This window comes from Prionailurus bengalensis, chromosome C1 (assembly GCF_016509475.1).
Source record: "Prionailurus bengalensis isolate Pbe53 chromosome C1, Fcat_Pben_1.1_paternal_pri, whole genome shotgun sequence".
In the NCBI taxonomy this organism is placed as follows: domain Eukaryota; kingdom Metazoa; phylum Chordata; class Mammalia; order Carnivora; family Felidae; genus Prionailurus; species Prionailurus bengalensis.
This window is the reverse complement of record NC_057345.1, coordinates 2,120,432-2,133,178: the sequence shown is the minus strand read 5'-3', so window position 1 is coordinate 2,133,178 and position 12,747 is coordinate 2,120,432. Positions and strand designations below refer to the sequence as shown.

The window sequence follows — 12,747 nt, the reverse complement described above, 5'->3', positions numbered from 1 at the left end:
CGGCCCCTGTCGGGGTACCACGGGCTCTCATTACAGAGTGCTTCCCGAGAGGCCTGCTGAGCGGGCGAGTGAGTGAGTGAGTGAATGAATGAATGAATGAATGACGGAGCGTGGGTGTGCCAGGCAATAGGAGGTCTCCCCCGGACCGATGCCCGGGATTGAAGGCCAGGTGGGAAGCAGGTCCTCCCACTCAAGGAGGCTGAGAGCCCACCGGGTCCGGGGGGGAGGGCGGGGGTCCCAGCCTGCACCCTCCTCCCCAGGCTCCATGACCTTTCTCTTCCCTCCCAGGTGACCAGCCGTGGCCCTGGGGAGCGTCTGTCATGTTGCCAGTTGCGCCCTGGGCGACTGAAGGGCGGTGGGAGCCTCAGGGAGCACGGCACAACCCGGGGGGCAGGTCTGTCCCCCTCCCCGCCCCCTCCCGACGGGACGGCCCAGGCCAGCAGGGCAAAGGGCCCCCACGGCCCCCCCCTCCCAGAAATGAGAGACAGCCCCACGACGACAACAACGTTGTTCAGATTTTAACTTGTCCACATTCTTTACCGATCTGCGGCGGGTGCCAGGGAATTAGTCACTGAACCAAAAGAGCAAGGCTGATAGCATCATGTACCCAGCAGCCACAAGGGGCAGGGCCCGCGTGCGGGAGCCCTGGTGAGCGGGAAGGGAGCGCTCTGCACACCGGGCGGGCGCCTCAGACAGGCTCCCTCTGTCTGCCCACGAGCCAGCCAGTGGCCTGTGCGCACCCTCCTCCCTCCCGTCCCGTGACTCCGCGGCATTTTGTGGTCCAGCTTCCTGGGGAGCGCCCCTCCTCCCTAGGAGAGCGCCGGGCCCCTGTGCGGGGCCAGGGCCATCCCTGCTACCTTTCCTCTGAGTCCTGCTTCCCCAGGGACACCTGCGCCCACACCCCCAGGAAATGGCAGAGGGCAGAGGTTTCTGTCCGGTTTGCTTTGTGCCGTTTCTGCTTTGCTGCAGGGAACCCCGCTGCTTAGGAAGTGGGGCGGCTTTTGCATGGCTCCCGAAAGGTCCTTCCTTCCTTCCCTTTGCATTCCTTCCCAGTCGGATGGGGTGCACCGCACCCTGGGGAGCAGCCCCACCCCGACCTCGCTGTCCAAACCGGGCCCAGCACAGCCACAGAGAAGCCTGGGGTGCCCTTCGTCCAGACCGGAGGCCCCTGGCAGCGGGAGGAACCTCGGGCAAAACCAGGACTTTTTTGGTTTGTTTGCTTTCAAGCAGAACTCCCAAGAGAGCGGGCTGATTAGGACATGCCCAGCCCGGGGCGGCCCGCATGTGCCTACATGTGCGTGCAGGGCTCCTGGGCCCGACCCAAGCAGGGCTGCGGGCGGGCGGGCGGGCGGCTTCCCCTCCAGGTCCCGCGGAGGATGCACCGGGCCCGGGCTCCGGGAGGGGCTGGGGCCAGGGGAGTACATCTCCCCCCAGATCCTCAGTGTGCCCTGCTGGACCCTGGCAGATGGCCTGGGGGCTCCTCCCACCAGGGCCAGATAGGCCCCCCAACACAGTCTCTGTCCATTTGCTCCACAAACATGTTTTCTGGTGCTCTCTGCTGACTTGGAGGGGACAGCGGGCAGGGGCAGAGAGGGTGGACGTGCCCTCAGGGTGCAGGCGGTTCTGGCCAGTGCACCAGGGAATCCGTCCCACAGCCTCTGCAGGGGGCCAGGCTGGCTCCCAGGGTCAGCACCTCTGGGGCCAGAATCCCAGGCAAGGGCACACATAGGCCTCGGGGCCACACCCCCGAGTGTGCTCACACGCAGGGCCCAGAACACGCGCTGGGAAGGGGCAAGGGGCTTAGACCTCAGGCTTCGGCCTCCAGCAGAGGGAGGAGGCTGCCCGATGGGAGGCCCCACCCCCGGCGTGGAGGTCCTGAACAGTGTCTGTGTCTGGCCCTCTTCTGGGAAAGGAGCTGGTCTCTGGCAGGGACAGCGAGTGGAGTCCCAGGGAAAGGGGGTCCTGCCCCGGGAGCAGTAGGGAGAAGACAGAAGGAACCGCCCTGGGGTGGGGGTGTCCCAGCTTCCAGCCCGCCCTGCCCTGCATCCCCAGCCTCGGGTTCTGCAGACCGCGGGGGCTGTCACAGCACAGGGCAGCAGCAGCAGCAAAGCTTAGCACCGGGCTGGGGGCGGGAGGGGGGTGCATCAAGCTGGGGATGGCTGCACTGTCCTCACACAGCGGGGACACTCACTTTGGCCAGGGTCTCAGGTTTCAGCCCCCATCCCCTGCCCAGGGGGTAGCGGAGAATGGGGGCTGGGTGGGGGGGTTCAGAGGCCCCAGGAGCCAGACCCCAGCGCCCCAGGCACCCCCACAGGCAGCAGAGGGTCCGGCCTGCCCACTGGTCCTCCTCTCCCGGGAACCTGAGCTCAGCCCAGCCCTCCAGCCCCTGCCCCACAGGCTAGACCTCGCCGCCCAAGCCCCCAGGGCTGGGGGTCCCCACAGGTGGTCAGGTGGTGGTGCCTGGGCTGGTGATCCCAGAACCCAGGGCTCTCCTGGCCATCCCACTGCCCACCTAACACCCTCCAGAACAGGACTCTCTAATGTGCCCAGGTCCAGGATTAGTGCCGCCCACAAGGACCGTGTCCTGGGGCAAGAGGAGAAGGACAGGAGGGACCCCTCAGGTCCAGCAGGGTAGAGCGGGGCTCCGAGGTCTGCAGACCTGGGGGCCGAGGCCCCACCCCCCCATGTGACCCAGCCGGGACTGCACCGCTCTCGGCCTCAGCTTTCTATTACAAAGTAGGGGTGAAGCCATCCATAGGACCGCTGTGGGGATCAGGAGGGTCCAGGAAGGCCATAACCTGTGACTGTACATCAGGAGGAATGACACCTGCCCAGGGGGCCCGCCCAGAGCCAGGGAGCCGACCGAGCTGGACACACTCCTCTCCCCTCCCCCTCCTCCGCACAAAGGCCCGACAAGGTAAGGGCTGCAGGGAAACAAGCTGGGCCACCCCCAGACCCTCCCCACTCAGAGTTCAGGGCCGAGCGCCAGGCACAGGGATGGGGTGAGCAGGGAGGCCCCCGTGCCCCAGAGAGGCCACGTCCCACTGTCCCGTCGCGCCCAGCCCCAGACTGGAGGCTCAGAAAACTCTGGGCTGAAGGAAACGGACCCTGGAACTCAGCACACCTGTGGGCCCGCAGCACCGCTCTTGCCCTGGGTGCTCTTTGGGGTCCAAGGCGAGTCCTGCCTCCGGGAGCGGCCACAACGCATGGCCGGGTTTGCACTTGGAGAAGATTCTCATTTTGTGTGTTTATTGACAATCGGTAAACCATCTCAAGCGAGTTTTGGGGATGTAGATGGAAAGCAAACTGCTCTTAAAGTTTGTGTGCTGGTTGCCTCAGCCTCCCCTCCCTTCCCAGCACCCGCAGCTACTAAGACGGGAGGGAAAGTCAGGAGCACAGACCGGCTGTGAGCACGCGGCCCGCGACCAAGTGCAGCTGCCACACGCAGGATCCCCCGGGTGGACCTTATTTTTCTAGCGAAAGTCGTAACAGAAAACCTCGTCAGTAAAACTTCAGACGACTCTTCTTATGTCCCCAGAGGCTCAGTTCCAGGCTGACTCACTTAGTGGAAGGGACTTGAGGGAGAGAGGAGACCTCCAGACTCGTCCCTGCACCAGGCCAAGCAGGGGCAGTGGGAGACACTGGGCTCAAACACTGATTCAAAAGATAGAGCCCCTGGGCCTCTGGGGGGGGCATTGATAAAGGGTCCCCCAAGGAGCCCCCATCCCAGCCTCCTTTGTACCTCTTGTCCATACCACAGGGCCTTTGCTCCTGCTGTCCCCCTCCTGGAACATTGTCTGTCCTCTTGCCACCTGAAAAGCCTTTCAAGGCTCACCTCCTCTTAGGAGCTTCCCTGGCTCTTTTCACCTGCCTGTGTGTTCTGGGGCTTTCTCTCCCGCTTTTCTGGGTAGTGTGACAAACACCATGACCCACACCCTTGTGGGTGCGTACCTCATGGGTGTCCATTTTCCTCTGGCTTTAACCCCGAAACACAGCTTAACCCCGAAACACTTGACCAACATAGGCTTAGGGGCACCGATACCCCATACAGTCAAAAATGCAAGTATGACTTTTTACTACTAACCTACTGTTGACCAGAAACCTTACCGATACCATAAAGTCACGTAACACAGATTTTGTAAGCCACATGGGTCATATACCATGTTCTTACTATGAAGTAAGCCAGGGAAAAGAAAATTTTATTAAGAAAATCATAAGGAGGGGCGCCTGGGTGGCTCAGTCGGTTAAGCACCTGACTCTTGATTTCAGCTCGGGTCAGGATCTCACGGTCTAGTGAGTTCAGCACAGAGCCTGCCAGGGATTCTCTCTCTCCCTCTCTCTCTGGAACTTCCCCACTCGCGCTGTCTCTGTCTCTCTCAAAATAAATAAATAACTTGAAAAGCTTTTTTTTTTTTCAATCATAAGGAAGAGGAAATACATTTCAGTATTGCGCTGCATTTAGTAAAAAACAAAACACAGCCAACAGGACTGAGCTGTTCCAAGCTATGCTATCCAAAGCTCAGCTCTGACTATCTATTCACGCCTCTTGAAAAACCTGCAGCAAAGAGCTTCCACAGCTGACCTGGATAAGCTCGTCCAGCATCGTGTACCCTTGACCCTCAGGAAATTCTTTCTGGACACTAAAGCCCACTTCCCTCGCTGCGTTTCCGGCCGAGGCTGCTCTGAACCGGGAGCAGCAAGTGAAGTCAGCTGCCTGTATCTCTGCTCTGTGACCCCGGCCGGCCTCCTGGGTGTCACTTGGGGGAACCCGAGTGTCCAGAAGGGGAGGCGAGGCTGCAGAGCCGGTCCTATCAGGGTCCTCTATCTGCCCCCTGAGGCTCCTGACCACGGGGAGTGAGGACATTTCCCAAGCACTTCCAAAGAAAGCCGAGAGGTCCAAATGCAACTCGTCACAAAGTCCGCCCGTGACCTTCCCAGACGTGGAAGGCGGCGATGCACCTGGCCTGAGGCTTCACGGGTTCCTCTCTCCTCCCTCCTTGCCTCCTGCCCTCCCCAGCATGCCTTGCTGGGTCCCGGCGCCCCGCCCCGCCTGCCGTGTCCACTGCTCCCCACGCCTGAGGCACCGCGTGCATCCCGTGCTGCCCGAGGGCCCGGCAAACACGTCTCCCTTCACGGCCGCAGGGGAACAGTCCGGAGGAATAGTCGGCCTTTGGCAGACAGCCGCCCTGGCTTCCCTGGCCCCTTCCCCATCCCTTTGGCCAGGTTCTGCCCTCCAGCCTCCAACCTCAGAGCCACCTCCCCCAGGAAGCATCCTGGCCCGGCTGCCCCTCCAGCCAGGAGCTGAGCCCAACAGTAAGACACAGCAATGGGTCCTTTCCCAGGTTGGCGGCCCCGGGGTGGGAACCACGTCACCGTCCGGCTGCGTGGCCCCCGTCTTTGTGGAAAACGGGTGAACGGTGTCGGCCGTGGCTTCCTCATGGGACCACAGTGGATCTGACTGGAGAGGTGGATACAAGGGTCTTTACCGGGCCCTCTGCCCGGATGTCCTCCCCAGACCTCCGCTCAGGAGGCTCCCCTGACTCCCCCTCGGATGTCACCTCCTGGGGTGAGGCCAGCTCAGCGCTCCCCACTCCTGGGACGCAGCACCGCCTGGGCCGGGGCAAGGCGGGGGTGCGAGCATCATTCTCTCCTGCACGGTTGGGGCAGGGTGTGCGGAGTGGGGGAGACGGGGTCCCAGCTCTGCGGCCCCTTTGCCCCTGCTGGGGGCTCCGGGGGTGGGCAGGCGGGCACCCCATGGATCTCAGAGGGCTCTGCCTTGGGGGGCTCCCTCCCACCCCCAGCGGGCTTCTGCTCTGACCCCAGCGTCCCCGGCTCTCCGCAGAACACTGATACCAAAGGTTTCATAGGGCACGAAACTCCGAGCCCCCTGGTCTTCTCTGGCAGGCATGTCTGGGCTTGGGTGCGGCCTCACCCAGAGGTGAGTGGCTGGCATGCCGTCCGGGCTTCAGGGGGAGAGAACCCATCCCCCTCGGAGCAAGACCTCCACCCGCGGTGTTTCCCACAGCATCTCCCGGAGTCTGAGTAAATGGGTGGAAATGCCAACAAGACCGTACTCGTGCTGGGGGAGGCGCCCTCCCCTCCTGAAAGTATGCGCGCACTCTCCTCGTCCAATCCTACGCCAGGGCCGTGTGGAACTTTCCACACCTCGCGCTGGAGAAACGTGCCCCCAGCAGCCCGTTCCTGCAGCTGCCGAGGCGTGTGTCTGCAGGATGGCCCTGCTCGCCTCTGCCTGCAGACAGCGCTGCTGAGACAGCCGGGGCGGCGGCCTGGAGCCCGAGCCGCGCAGGGTCCCCGTGCGACTCCCTACCAGCCTCTGCGGGGCCCCCGGTGAACAGGCCGGAGGCCCACGGATGCACAGACTTTACTGAGCCCCCAGAAAACAGCCCCTTCCAGGGTGCCCGGGGCCTGGAGCAAAGGTGGGGTGCAGCAAGTGGGGGACCCCTCGCCCCTGAGCCCCACGGGGGACAGTCAGCCTTCCCAGAGCCTGACACTGACCCAGGTGTCTGCCCTGACTTCCTTCGCCCACGTCTCCCTTGTCCGTCTGTCTATCCGCAGGCGCTTATCAGGTCCTGCCTGCACAGCACCTCACTGAGCGGCCCCTGGTCTCCTCAGCGACAAGCACAGTGAAGGAGGCGGGACTCTGGTGGGGGGAGGGGGGTGGTCACTTCGACGGCCAATACTCGGGGATGGAGAAGCAGCCATCACCTCCCCAGTTCACGGCTCCGGGGCGGACAGGCCGGCCAACCCCAGGCCCTCCTGCCGGCTCTGAGCCTGACAAGCTTCCTGGCGGGTGAGGGTCTCCCGGGTGCTGGGGGATGGCGGCACTACGCAGACGCGGCCCATGCCCTGCGGGAGCTGGTGCTCACGTGCGGCCATGGCAGCCGGCAAACCAGCCGCTGAGTGTGTAGGGGGCTCAGGACTTCACAACAGGCTGAACACACAGCTCACGGGGTGGGGGCTGGGGGTTTCCCATGAGAAGGATTAGCGAAGCCCACCAGAAGTGAAAGATGGGCAGGGCGCAGGGAAGCTTCCAGGCTGGAGATCAGAGGGCAGAGCACCTGCGGCCAGAGGAAGGGCTGATGGCAGGCGGGGGAGTGGTTCAGCCCAGGGACCCTCTGGCTCCCGAGTCAAAGGCGTGATACCGGTCGTGGGGCAGTGCAGGGGCTGGCACACTCAGAGCTCACGTCGGGGGCTCCGAATGAACGGGACGTTGGCTGTTGCAGAATAGCTCCCGCGTTTTGGCCACAAGCAAGGGAAGAAGGGATTTTCCACTAGCAGAGACCCGACTGGCCGACTGGCCACCGGCGGGGCAGCTCAGCGGGCCTGGTGAGTGGGGCCATCCCTCACCTCCACTGAGGCAGGCTCCTGTATTCCCCTTCCGGAACAGTCAATCCCTGCCTGCCCGGACCCCAGCGGCTCTGAACCGGGTCGGAAAGGACACCTTGTGGCTGCTGCCCCATTCTGCAGCCCAGACCCCTGGCCACTCCAGCCCTGTCCTCTCCCAGCCACTGGAACCCCTCCTGCCGGGTCCAGGTCCCCAGAGGCCCCGCCCCTTCCTGTCCCCCAAGGCCCCCCCTCCTGGCTCCCAGGCTGCCCCTCTCTGTCGCTGCTTATCTCGGATGTGGTCATTCTCCATCCGTGCAGCCCCCTCCCATGCCAGGACCCTCCTCACTGTCATTTTCCCCGACACCTGCCCCCAGGTGTTCCAGCAGGCTCTGTGCTGTGGGGGGTGGGGGGGGGGTGTCTCGGCCCGCCGTCCCCTCCCCCACAGCTGATGAGTGGCTCACGAAGCAAAGCTGAGTTCACACTTTTCACCCCCAATCCCCCTCCTGCCGTATCCCATCTGAATAAACGGGGCGACTCCCTTCACCCAGCTTCCCGGGTCCAACCTGGGTTGTGCTCGCCGTCCCCACCCCCCAGCCCACCAGCAAATCTCATCCAGGACTCAGGTGCTCACCGCCTCCCCTGCTCCTGCCTGGCCCTAGGTACCATCCCTCCGCAGGATCCTCCAGCGGCTTCGGGCTCCCAGCCTCGGCCCTGCCCTCCTGTGGTCTCCTCCAAGCACTGCAGCAGGGGCCCCTTCTAGAAGCCTTGTGGGATCTCGTCCCTCCCTCCCTCCGTGTGCCTGGGATACAGGAGGCGCTTAGGACATAGTTCCTGATGCACGGATTGGCTTTTCCTACCTGGGGCCCTTCCCGCCCAGAGGCTGCACTGTCTGCAGGAACAGAGTGACCGGATCCTCGTTGGACAGCGGGTGGAAAGTGCTGAGCCAGGACCGTGGGCACGGGCGTTCACACACACACACCTGCCGGTGCCCACCAGACTGGCGGACAGCGGGAACCGGCCAGACGCTGATGACCCAGCTCCACATGACCCTGCAGGGGCGCCTAGTCGGTTGAGTGTCCGACTTCGGCTCAGGTCATGATCTCACGGTTCGTGGGTTCGAGCCCCCGTCGGGCTCTGTGCTGACAGCTCGGAGCCTGGAGCCCGTTTCAGATTCTGTGTCTCCCTCTCTCTCTGCCCCTCCCCTGCTCACGTTCTGTCTCTCTGCCTCTCAAGTATGCTTAACAACAAGAAAACGATAACTCTGCAGCCCAGACAGTCCTGGGCCCTGGTCAACAGACAGGCCTGAAAAGAGCCACGGGGTCTAACATTGACCCTGCTTGTCTCTTGAGGCTCTAAAGCTTTTGCTAAATAGTGAAACAGCCCGAGAGGATAGTGAAGGGGAGATCACAGAGATCAACACGGAAAAGTCGGCCCCAGGTGCCTGCTCCGAACCATCTCCAGTGTGGTCTCAGGTGAGAAGGGACCGTCCGTGCCCTCGGCTCCCTCCTGGGTCGGGGGCAGGTGGCCCGCCACGGTGGGAGAAGCAGCCCCCCTGCCAGGCTGCTACCCTGCCTGACGGACACCCCGCCCCGGTGTCGGCCAAACGCCCCCAGTAAGTGGGAGCCACGAAAGGGGTCGCTCAGCCTTCGACGGAGAGGGACGGTGCGGAGGCAAACCCTGAGTACAAGACAGCAGCGAGAGAGGATGCCCCAGCCCCCGAGCAGCCCCTGAGCAGACCCGGGCGCAGGCCTGACCGAAGCCGAGCATCAGGGCGCATCCTGCTCACAGACAAGGGCGGGGCCACACGGGAGACCCCGTGCTGCTTGTGGCACAGCACCCTGCGGCCCCAAAGGGCTCCCAGCGACAAGGGACGTGACAATGTGAGCTCGGGACAACCCTGTTTGTTGGTTTTGGGGTTTCAGGTGCTTTGGGCCAAATCTCACTTCCTCTTTCCTGAGGTTTGCAGCAGCAGGAAGTTTCTGTCTCCTGGGACAGAAACAGGAAACAGACACATTTACAAATCAGTGACCCAGCCCCCCCTCCTCCCCAGGGGAAGAAGAGGGCGACCCCACCTGCCCCCGGGGCACAAACGCACCAGCCTTGCGGACAGACTCGTCCTCGTCTACACAGAACCGAGCAGGGTGTGGGCCGCAGCAGCAATGTAGATGCTCCGTCCACCGTCCACGGGAGGACCCTGCACCCCTCACCCCTGCGCCCCAGGGAAGATGCCACGCAGCAGCCACGCTCAACCCTGCCTGACATTTGCACTGCAGGGGCCACTTGACTGGAGAGAAAAGGTCCCCACGTGTCCAGGCTTCTCCGCTGACTGTGCAGGGACACTGTCCTCCAGGGGCCCCGCGGGCTTCTGGCTTCTGCCTTGGGTTGTGCGCGTGACAACCAGGTGCCCCGGCGGCAGGCAGATAGCTCCCCTGGGCCACACACTGTCACTCCCCCCACCCCCGACCTTGCTGGGGACATACGCGCACAGGCACACACACATGCTCATCCCAAACCCACAATGCACACAATACACGCGCACACACGCTCTCTCGCACACAAGCACACCCGTGCATTCACGCACACTGCCCAGAACCTTCGCGTCTCCAGAGGCTGCCGCACCCCCAGGTCTCTGTGGCTCAGGCTCCTGGCCTCTGCCAGCCGCCGGGTCTCCCACAGGTCCCAACGGCCCCCACTATACCTGCATCCCTGGCAGGAAAGACGGCCCCAGCCTCCACCTGCTCAATTAGCAGCCTGGTACCTGCTGGCCCCCGGGGACCTGGCAAGTCTGGAAATGAGCCCGGGTCCCCAGGGCCCAGACGGCAGGGGCCCAGCAAACACTGCCACCCCTCCCCTCCCTCTGCCAGGCTGCTACCCTGCCATGAGACGGACACCCTGAGGCCGGTTTGCCACAAGTCCTTGACCTCGATCTCAGACCACACCAAGCCAGCCTAGCGAGCAGATTCCCAGGAGAGGATGCTGTTGACCGGAGAGCAGGTGCGGGCAGGACCGAGCTGCCAGCCCAAAGCCGGGAAGCAGCGGAAAGCCCCACAACTCAAGGCAACCGCCTAGCCCCGACCAGACATGACCCGCCCTCCTCTCCCTGGCTGTTGGTCCTGTCCGGCCAGTGGGCACTGGTCCCAAAACTTCTCCAGGATGGGCAGGCATCTGCTTCTCTGCCCAGGACCTGCGCCAGCCCCTCGGTGCATCCTGCCTGCCTCAGCTTACCCTGGATCGCGGCACCCAGCCAGCACCGGATGCCTGAGCAGGACACAGACGAGAGAACGCACTTCCTAAGCCCCATCACGGCAAAAGCCCCACCGAGGCTCCCCCAGGAGGATGGAGATGCGGTTCCGGAGAGATGCGGCACACCTACCGTGGCAAAATGCTGCGCGGGGTCACTGACATACAGCATGGTGGGCACGCGGGGGTCCGCACACGCCGGGGAGCTGGCGTGCCGCGGGACGAGGCATGGGTCTGGGTGGCCGGGGGGCGAGGCGGAGAGTGGTGGCCGCCCGGCGGGGTGGGCCCAGGCGGAGGGACGCCGTGGCTAGGGGGGCGGAGGATGCCCTGGGACATGTGGGCTATCTGTGGGCATTTTCCTTCTCCTCATCTCCCCAGTTCTGTCAACCGGCTGCATCTAACAACAAAACCGGTGGCCCACCCCTTATTCCTCATGCCTATTCATCAAAGTCCAGGCAGGCCTCAGCTTGCCCACTGCTGTGCTGGACCGCACCACGGAGGCGCGCGGGGAGGGGCGGCACGCCGGGCCACCGGCCCGCTCCGCAATTAAGCCACAGCCGGCTCCCCCCAAGACACCGCCCCTGGGAGGCTCGGCGGCCACAGGCCTGCACCCCTGAGCGTGAGGGGGCCAGCCCGGGCCCTTGAGACCCAGATAGATGGGGCCAAGCCACCCCAGAGCCAAGACGTGGTGCCGTAGCCCTGGCATCCTGGGCGGAGCAAATCCTCCTGCCTCGGGAGCGTGTGGTCCACCGGGGCCACCCCGCAGGGCTGAACAGAGAGGAGAGGCACCCCAGGAGACTGCTCCCCCCCGGTACCCGCAGGGAGCCTTGCTACGAGAGCGAGCAGCCTAGGCGCGGTCCAAAGCAGCAGATCGAGCCGGAGGACCAGAGTCCCGATGCCCCAGCCCTGCCGAGGCTGACGCTGGCCTTGTCCCCACCGGTGCTGAGCCCCTGGAAACAGGGATGTGGCCCAGGAGGGGGACTGCATGCTGGCTTCCAGGCGCCGCATAACGGTGGCCCGCCTAGCCGGGGGCTCCGAGGGGGCCGCCACTACCCCCTTTCTGGAGTCTGAATCTCCAACGCAACGTAACCATCTGTGGCTCAACGTTGCCTTTGGGGTAGAGGCCGGAGCCCTCCCTAGAAGCAGGCAGGACTTCAGTTATACAGTTACATATAAATCATGTGAAATCGGACGGGCCACCCTCAAGTTTCCAAGCCCCGCCCACCCCCCAAGACCACTGAGGTGCTGGAAAGACGTCCTCGAGACCCTTGTCCGCCAGCCCATTCTTGTCGCGTCCACAGCCATTCCCAGCCTCCTGGGGGGCTCAGGGCAGAGGCAGGCTCCACCCAAGGCCCAGCCCAGCCCCCGGGCTCCTCCGGCAGATGGGGAGGGAGAGCCCATGGGGGGGCCCTGGGGCCTGCACCAGAGACACTGCTCTGCAGGCTGGGCAGATGGGGAGGGAGAGCCCATGGGGGGGCCCTGGGGCCTGCACCAGAGACACTGCTCTGCAGGCTGGCCGGGACTCACTCACTCACTCCTGTGGCCTGAGGCTGTCAGCTCCCGGCTCACAATGAGACAAGGGAGGAAAGCAGGGGGCCCAGTTGGGAGCTCTGGCTGGAAGATGGGAAGGCCTGGGGTGGGGAGCCCGCTGCCCTTGGGGGGCCCGTTCTTCAGGGAGGGAGGCTGGAGGTGGAGGCGCCTGGTGGGCTGGGCAGGAGGGCGGAATGGAGGGACACAGAGCCAGGTAGGGGAAGAGGAGGAGGGTTCAAACCCCAACCTCTCACAGCTGGTGTCCCCCGCCACCCCCCTTGAGGGCAACACCTCCAGCTGGGACTCCATGCAGGGCAGCTGGCTTGGGGGAGGTCGGCTGCCTTCTTAATCATGCTGGGTTTGTAAAAGCCCAAAGGGGAGAGGAGAGGAAAGAAGAATTTGAGGTGAGAGACCCCAGGAATGGGCACAGGTTGGCACACAGGGGACCCACGTGTGGGAACTCAATCTTCAGGTGGCCCCAAGACTCCCACTCCAGGTCTGTGCCCTGAATGCCCCCTGTCCTGGAGAGGCACCGTAGATGTGATGACAGCCCCTGTGATTAGGTTCCAAACCCAGTCAACTCTGAGCTGATCAGAAGGGAGAGTATACAGGTGGGCCAGGCCTAATCAG

General features: G+C 63.8%; 1 protein-coding gene across 1 annotated transcript in view; it reads right to left on the bottom strand.

The window, feature by feature from the left end:
• TP73 (tumor protein p73) overlaps window positions 1-12,747 on the bottom strand; it is a 60,720-nt gene that overhangs the window by 22,255 nt on the left and 25,718 nt on the right. The gene's annotated exons all lie outside the window — the stretch shown is intronic.